Here is a 9,750-nt window from a genome sequence, read left to right as displayed (position 1 = left end):
GATCGCTCTCTCTGGCGCAGGACCAGAGGATTGCACCGATGAGCGTCCCAAGCTTGGCTTATTGTGCAGCTTTTGTTCCTAGACTCCGGGCCCTTTCTCTCCGGCCTGGGAGGCAGCCCTGTCGCTTTCTGCTAACTTGAGCGCGCGTTCGCACTTTTCCCCGGCCCTCTCTTCTCCCACCAAACTAGACAGGCCATTTCAATACCCAGTCGGAGAAACGAAAAGCAAAGAAGCCGCTCCCCTCACCGCCCACAGCCTCCATACAACTCCTCCAACAGTCTACCTAACAAGAGAGAAGTTGTTTCTCCAGGAGTAGCCTCTCCGCGGCCCCAGTACAAAATGATTTCGATATACTCTCTCTTTCGCCCTCTCCAGAACGCAGACTCTCGAAGTTCCTCATTAAAACATATGCATGAATGCAATTAACGTGCGGATCGTGGAGGACAGGCTTGGGTTTGGGTTACCTGGAACATCCATGATGAGCGAGCAGCGCTGTCCGCGAAGTTGTTCTGCTTAAAGAAGATGAGGGGAGCTGGCGGGAGGAGACTCGGAGCGCAGCCCTTCTCCCAGCGCCTGGCCAATAACCGCGCCGCCCCGCCCTGCCCCTTTCCCGCGACGGCCCGCGCCCGCTCCGGGTACGCCCCACGCCGCGCACCCTGGTGTCTCGCGCCGCGCCCAGAACCCGCACACCGGGCACCCCTCACCGCGCCGCGCCTAGCCTCGGATCCGCATGCCCCGCGCCCAGCATCGCAGCGCGCGTGGCCCGGCGCCCGCACCCCCAGGGTCCCGCAGCGCGCAGCTCCTCCGACCCTTGCGCCCTGCACCGCGCAGCGCCCGGAACCCGCACACCCCGCGGCCTGCGCAGCGCCCCGAGCTTCGCACCGGTTATGTTCCAGGTACCGCACCGGTTCTGCACCGCACCCCGGCCCACAGTCTAGGAGGGCCCTTCGCGCGCAGCGCGCCCGCAGCGTGGCTGTCTCTGCCGGGCCCCTCAATCCCGGCCTCTCCTCTAGTCTCCGGACGGCACAGCCATCGCGATCGCCCGGAGGACTGCGCGCACTGCCCCCTCCCGGGCTCGGCACCCGCTCTCCGCACCCCCGCCGCACCCTGCACCGCCAGGTCCGGCTCTCACCCAAACACCCAGGGCGAATTCCTCCCAGACGCCTCGCTTTTAATAATTAGGCACCCTCAAAGCACCGGTCGCGCCTCTTCTTTTCGATTCTTTCTTTTCTTTTCCAAATTCCCTCCAAGTCTTAATCCTTAATAGCGTGACTACTTTCATAATTAAGGGGTAAAGCAGTTTTCTTTAAAAATAAAAATAAAAGGAATGGACTGGAGAGAAAAAGCTTGGGATTTTAATGGCTTAAATGCTGTAGTTCCGGAATCTTCAGTTTGGGAAATGTCAGATTTTGGCAGGGATTAAAGAGGCGCCTCCGCCTGGGTTTATGTTTCTGCGCCTCTGAACCTCGGGGCTCCTGGAGCGCATTGGCACACGCGCTTATGTATGAAAATGCCTACTCTGAGCTCTAACGACCTGGGGAGACGCGCTGGTTTCCCGGCTGCGCCCAGAGCGCGGGCGAGAAGCGCAAGCACGGACGTGGGGCGCCACCTACGGGCGCCGGGGCCTCCCTGCCGCAGGCTGCGGGCGAGCAAGCTCCGCGGGAGTGGCGGAGTCCAAGGGACAAGGATGAGGCTTGCCGATGGTCTTCTCTGACCCAAAAGAGCAGTCCGGTCCTCTGCAAAAATATAACAGCAATCAGCGATCTTTCCGGTATCCTTCAATACCCTGGCTCTGACAAAACGTAGCGGTGCTCTTGCTTTTACAGATCTTCGCTGCTCTAACAAGCGACTCTGCCAGGATGATGGATGCTGCAGTCAGTTTATCATTGGTTATCGCTGTCCGCAAAACGTTTGCACAGACCACTGAGCAGGATAGTCTGTGCCTCCCTGAAACAATACTTAAATGTACACTCTCCTACGACCTGACTTAAAAAAAAAAATTATTAAAAAAAATACGTAGCCCTTTTGACTTGCATAAGGTGCCTTTGCCGACAGGTTGATCAAAAATAAACTGTAAGTCGGCCAATGCTGTTCATAAGAACAGAGCAAAAGTATTTCTTATTCCTCCAGACTTCACACCTGACCCTCTTTTGTTTGAAGGTTTCAGCCAGTGTTCTGGTTCCACTCTATAAACTGGGTCTTTTCGGGTAGGGGGTTTTCAAAGCTTTATTTCCCAGAGGCTCTCACGTGGCTTTTCTCCCTACTTAGAATGACAAGGCCTCCTATCTGAGCAATGAGATTAAATTCATTTCCAATCAGTTTAACCGAAATGGATGTGTGGGAAGATGGGGCAAAGTAAAACAGAATTGCGTATGATTACATGAGACAAAATATTTAGTATGGTTGTAAAAATGTGATGAAAAGAACTTCTGAGCCAAATGTTTTCTAACTAAACATACAAAATAGTAAAAGTATAAAACATCCCCCAAGCCTATTATCCTCCTAAGGATATTAGATGAAAATTAAGTACTTAATTTCAACATTTTTATAACTAGTGAGTCAGATGTACAGGGCTTTGTTAGGAAACTTTTTCAAAGCAATCATATTTTGCTGCCCTTTTTTTTTTTTTAGCTTAACAGTGGAAATTGTTAATTCTTACTTTCAGTTATTCATTTCAGTATTGCATCGATTTGACAATTTCTTATTGTCAAAATAAGCACAACTCTGCCATCCCGTCTATAGAGAAGACTGATTTGTGCACAAGAATAAATAGCAAAGGACACTAAGTCTATGAAGAAATGTGAGACACAGACTGATAATTAGACCAATTTGGGGATGCTAATTAAGTAGCAATACCTCTCACACATCTATAAATCTTTAAATAACAACTCTATTAAGCAACTGTCTTAAATGTACCATAAGCATTTCTTTTGACTAATGCAAATGCAAACACGCATGAACCAAATTATCATCACCTTTGCGGGGAATAAAACCAAAGCTCTTTTCCATGTGGCAATAAAACTATTTAAATTCTATAAATCAAGAAACCTTTAATATGCAGTGAGCTAAATCATGGACTTAGAACAGGAAGCATTCTTATATAATGGGGAAGAAAACAGGTTAGGCTTAAATTTAGGCTTGAGGCATTTTTTTAAGAGAAAGTCATTGTGACAAGCACCCGATTGACAGAGAAATGGAACATTATTTATTCACTGATTGATTGTTCTATCTATAAGGAGACATTTAGGTTGTCTCCTTACAGGTTGTGATGGAATTGTAGCCCATAAGCATGCTTAGAAAGATTTTCGGAATATAACCTAGATGTAAAGTGAAAATGTCTTCTGATTATTGCAGGAATTGCTTCTGTTCCATTTCCATGTTCCTAGAACTTGCTACCATTACTACTAGAACAGTGGTAGAGTCTTTTCTCTTTAAATGTAGGGACATCCCCATCCACAATAACGATGCTGACAAGGTCATTTACTGAGCATCAGTTATGTCTCAAAAATTGCGCCTTGTCTTTTATCTATGATTTAGAACACAGTTTAACACCCAGATCACCCTGTGGTAGACAGATGGCCACATAGAGCTTAAGAGAAAAATATTCGAATGTTTTTTGTTTTTTGTTTTTAAAAAGAGTTGGGGGGAGAGGGCTAGGACAATTCAAGTTCCCTTCCTTTCATTTGTCCTAAATATTTATCTCTAATAGAACTTAAAATTGATTTCTTTGGATAAAAACCCATCACTGAAATACATCTTTAGCATGCATTATAGTCTTTTCTTGCTTCTTTAAACTAATATCAATATTTATGATTGTATTCTAAGGATGTGAAAAATATGATCTGCTATGTATTTCATACTATTGAATGTCAATGCTGTGTACATTCCTTTAAAAAATAAACATGTAAGCATTAATAAGCAAAAATTAGTTTTCTTTTTATTTTAACTTTAAGAATAATTGGCAAATATAATTGTATATATTTAAAGTGTACTTGGTGATGATTGGATATACATATACATTATAGAATGATTACCAAGAACAAGATAATTAGCACATTCATCACCTCACATAGTTAAGAGAGTTCTTTCTTTTTTATTTATGTGATGACAATGCTTAGGATCTACTTGCAGCAACTTTCAAGTATACAAACCGTATCATTAACTAGTCATCATGCTGTACATTAGATCCTCAGAACTTATTCTTCTTACAGAAATTGGATACCCTTTGACCTACATCACCCCTTTTCCCCCTCCCCTCAGCCCCTGACAGCAACCATCCTATTTTCTATTTCTAGATTCCACATATAAGTGATATCATGCACTGTTGTCTTTTTCTGTATGACTTATTTCACTTAGCATAATGCCTTCTAGATTCATCCATTTTTGTCACAAATGGCAGGATTTCCTCCCTTTTTGGCTGGGTACTAGTCCATTATGTATATATACCACACTTTGTTTATCTATTTATCCATTGACAGACACATAGGTTGTTTCCATACCTTGGCTAGATTGTTTCCATACCTTGGCTATAGAGAATAACACTGCAATGAACATGAGAATGTATCTCTTGGAGATACTGATTTCATTTCCTTCAGATAGATTTATACCCAAGAATGGGTTTGCTGCATCATAGGTCATTCTATGTTTATGTTACTGAAAATACAAATATCTAAAAATTTTTGTAAATATATTTCCAATGTGGTATAATGTTATTCTAGCCAGTTATTAAGATGTGGAAAATAAATAATAACTCTAAATATTGCATTCTTTTAAGTTATATGTGCTAAATTGTTTAAATATCCAAGTTTGTATTTATCAATGTAGTTATAAAGAGTATTGAAATATGTATTAACTCCAACATGTATAACAGCAATGAAAAAGTATAAATACTCCATGTTATGTGGGCACTTTGATAAATTAGCAACATAAAAAAAAAATCTTTAAAAATTGAAACCAGTTCTCATTCAGTTCAAGAATTGTCAAAGGAGCAATTGGTTTGTAATTATTGACTGAAATTAGTAAATAATCATAATAATCCAGTCAAATTAGCTAAGAATTCTTTGACAGTTAAAAATTCCAGATTAGCTGAATTCAAGTCAATTAAGACCGTGCATTATGCAGTCATAGTAAACTAAACCAATTACCTCTGCCATTCAAAGAACATGCTTAACTGTTTTCAAAAACCAAATAGCAACTATTTTTTCTGATATACATTTCAACATTCATTAAATATTCTTTAAAAACATGATTTTTAATTTTGTTTTTATTAACAGACTGATAAAATATAGAGCAACCTCTGGCCCCACTTACTATTTCTACAACATTACAAAATGAACATATTACATTATAAAGTAATCCTTTTTTCACTTTACAATGCCTTTTAAACTTAAAAAATAAGTCTAGACATTTATTTGGGGGTAAATATTAGAGTGTATGAGACTTTATGAGGCAAGAGTATTGAAAACATACAAAGTGATCTAGTCTCTTGTCACTCCAATGTCACATGCTACTTGATTCTTAATAAGGCATAGCTTAAAATCGGTATATAAGGCAAATTAGCAACTTGATGGACTTTTAATACTTGAAATAAGGCATATCAGCAGAGACAGAAACTATTGGTTAGAAATCAATCTTTTTTCAGCTATGTCTCATTGTCTTACACAATCCTAAGATTTAATTTTTTCTATTTTATGATAGGAAATGTCGCTATTGCTTTACCAAATTGGGTCAAGTGCCTCATGTTAGTCATTTTAATCCTATCAAAACAAAATTCTTTATAAACAAGGACGCCGTTTGTCAACTCTTATTTCTCAATACAAGAAAGTATTACTAGAGGATACGTCCTTTGGCAAACTCTTGCTAAAACAAACAAAAAAATATCGAGTGGACCAGAAAGTATAAAGAATCCTTAATATACGCCTAAAGCACTTCCTAAAGTTTAATGTGAGCACTCTTTCTTGTAGTGTAATTATAGAACTTTTATTTTTGGAATGAACTACATGGCTCTTTATATTCAGAATATTTTGAGTACATGCAATAAACATGAATCATATATTTTTACTAGAAACCAATTTCAAAATAAGAACATAAATGATTTAAGAAAAAACAAAACTTTGCTCTTGTACTTTCAGAAATAGTCTATGAGTTTATCGGTCAATGTGTATTTTTCTCTCACATGTTCCCCTATAAGAATAAATTATAAAGGCATGTTGTATTTGTAGGTGTTCAATAATGTTTTAAGTCCAAAAGTATTGTAAACACTTTTAAGAATATGAGGCATGTAACTATTTTAGCTTTTTTTTTTTTTTAAGATTTTTATTTATTTGACAGAGAGAGACACAATGAGAGGGGGAGTGGAGGGGGAGTGGGAGAGGGAGAGGGAGAAGCAGGCTTCCGGCTGAGCAGGGAGCCCCATGCGAGGCTTGATCCCAGGACCCTGGGATCACAACCTGAGCTGAAGGCAGATGCTTAATGACTGAGCCACCCAGGCGCCCCCCATTTTAGCTTTCTGAAATAGATTTTATTTTCAAATTTTCATTTAATGTAGAGCCTTTGTTCTTCTCAGAGGACATGCCTACATCCTCAAAAAGCAACAAGGCAGAGAATATGATGGAATTAAGAGTGAAGAGTTGGTAGTTTAGGGAAGAACTGTCTGGTAGATTCTGTGTTTGAAGGTGTGAGACCTGAATATGAGACCAGTCTTTGCAGCTGGTGATTGAGAGTCAGCAGCTATCTTTTTTTTTCTTTTTTCTTTTTTTGGTGCAAAAAGGTGGTTTTATTAAAGCATGGGGACAGGACCTCTGGGCAGAAAAAGCTGCTGCCCCAGGGTTTTAAGGCGTGGCTGATTTTATATTTTGGGGTTGGGAGAGGTAAGGAAAACGGAAGTTTTCAAAAGGATTTTCATATGTTAAAGAGGACCTATAAGATATAAGTTAAGGGTGTTTTTCCCTCTAGCAAGGCATTAACATTAAGACAATTGGGAGCTTCCTGGAAGAATATTATACATATTCCACCCAGGAGTGGGGGTGGGGGGAGGTTGCAGGGTGTCAGCTTGTGCTTTGTCCTCAGCTAGCCTTCTGCTCCCTCATCATTTCCCCCCTGAACAATTCTGACCCTTAAATCTTTAAGGTTGTTGAAGGTGGAAGGTCTCATCTTCTGTAACGTCTTCCTGCTGAATAGGGGAATAGAGATGTCCCTACTTATGGGTCAGTATTGGTCAGTTGGGGAACATATAGGGGACTTATGAAAGGGGAGGCACTGAATCCAACGTGGCCAACATACATGAACCTCCTTGAGTAGAAAGGATCATCTGTCAGTCGGAAGTTATGGCAGTGAAGGGGTCTCGGCACTAGGCAGGGAGACACCAGAAATGACAACAAAATAAGGTTAATATTATAATGAGAAAGAGAAATCTGAATAAAAGCCCTTTGATAGTTGACCTTTGATAATTTTTCTCCAGTCCAGGAGTTTTTAAAGCAATCACTAAAGGAAAGAGATCATTTAAAGCACCAATTCAAGTATTCGTGTCAGTTAGAAACCCAGAAATATTTTTGTGGTAATCTGGAATGTATACACAGCATTCTGTTTTTATGATAGAGCAAGTTCTACCTTGTGCAACAGTTAAAACACCTAATGCCATTCTATTTTGTAAAGCTGCTTCACGCATTTGTATTACTTTAGCATTTAATAGAGAAATGCTACTTCAAGTGTCATTTAGGGCTTTGACCATGTACTTATTAAGAGCTTCCATGTGCCAAACAGCATCCTCCAGTCTCAAAGAGGGGACAAAGATGGATGCTAGGTGGTCATACCAATGAGACCAGAACATGTCCACCACTGTTTTAAATTTGGAAGGTTGGCTGGGTTGGTAAAGGTTTTAATAAAACATCGTGCATCCAGGCAAAACCCAGAGCACAGTGGCCTATCCAGGCCAGGGGAAGTCAGCAGATATCTTAATGAACTCCTTGTCACCCTCTCGTACCCTGTCCAGCTAGGCTACCTGCCATCACCCTAGTGACCTGGGAATCAGACCATATTATTATTGTGTCACTGCAACACACTGGACTATGAAAGGGAGTATTTCAGTCCAAAATAAAATAAATATAACTCAAACACTGCCTAGATCTGAACATGGCCTCTTTTGTTGTGGCTTCAAAAGCTATTGGATAGGAGTAACTAATTATTTCATGCTTGATATTAACTGTTGATCGTGAGACTACTCTTTGGAAATAGACCCATCCTAACGGAATATTAAGAAGACATTCATGGGATTGCTATGTTTTAGTACTGAGCAACTTGAAGGCTCATGTTTCATAGAATCATGCCTTGACCAAGCTAAGAATAGTTGGTTATCTCTTAGGAGCCATTCTTCTGATGTCACCCACTACAAAAACTATTTTATGCTGATCAGAAGTTTTTAAGAGAAATATGTTTATCCTCTGCACAGCGATCGGAGTGCAGGAACTCATATATTTAAGAAACGTTTCTCCACCTGAAAGTGAATGAGGTGCTATACTTAGTTATTTGAGAAAGCACGGAGACTCCAACAGCTGGATTCTACTTCTGATCATGTACACGCAATATCTGTGCCCCACGGCTGTCCACTGCTCATCTCCTTCATTCACTCTCCCACACTATGGAGATGTATATTAATAATGGATTGAACTCACATCAGAAAATGGGCTGGTGGTCATACAATACACATGGCACCAGTATTGGGTCTGGTGGCGTGACTATACCACGGTTCTGTTCCATTATCGCCCGAGGAAGCCATTTTCTCAAGTTTGTCCCACTATATTCTATACACATTATTTCAGAAAGAAATCGCTGTGTGTTAAAATCTTACACAAAACTCTATTTTCTGCTTTTCTGAAAGCTCAATTTTGGCAAGACAACTTAAGGACAACTGAGGAAACCAGGAGAAACAGCTCTCTAAATGCATTTATAATTGATACCAAGGCACAGTTTATCATCCAGTGTAAGATTGTTCTATCAGGAGTTATTACTCCATAAATGTCATGATGGGGTTTCAGTTCGTGTGCATATCACCAGGTAAATTCTTACCCAAGGTTGAAAGTTTTACAGTGTTTTTTGGGGAAATGTGTAGTAGCCCTTTGTTTCCTGAGTCCAGACATGTTTTGGTTGCTAGCAGCAAAGACAGAGGGGCAGTGAGATCAGTATTTGGATCTGCTAAGAACTGGTAGACATAGAAACCCTATAGACATAAACAAAAGCAAGCATTCTCCTGGTTGTGACATCAAAATATTCTACTTTGTATGAAGCTTGGGCTTTATTTACTCATCATCAGAGTACTTGCAAGTTAAAAATTAACTTTAAAATACGCAAAATGTAAAACAAAATTTATCCCTTGCCAGGTTGACTAGATAAATCATCGTTCTGATTTCTCATGATAATCTGTAAGGAAGTATATGGATTTCCTTTCAGGAGCCTCATCATTTCCAATAAGCATAAGCATTTGTTAAATTTCTAATATAGCTGAGGCACAGACTATATTGTATTATCATTTCTCCAGAGGAAACTCCTACCATGTAGGGAGGTAAGGAAGACACATTAATGAGTCCAAATGCAAAAATTCAGGAAAGTGCTGATTTCCTGTCAGTGCTGAGAAGTCAGAGGATGGAGAAAGGTTTGAGAGCTGGCACTGTTGTATGGGGTCCTGGGGAAGGTGGGCTTTGAAAAAAGAGACAGGTACTTTCATTCGTAAAGGGATACTCATAGTAAATGACCCAG

The sequence above is a fragment of the Phoca vitulina genome, unplaced genomic scaffold, assembly GCF_004348235.1.
Source record: "Phoca vitulina isolate PV1807 unplaced genomic scaffold, GSC_HSeal_1.0 scaffold27, whole genome shotgun sequence".
Lineage (NCBI taxonomy): Eukaryota > Metazoa > Chordata > Mammalia > Carnivora > Phocidae > Phoca > Phoca vitulina.
Note: the sequence above shows the minus strand (reverse complement) of the source record.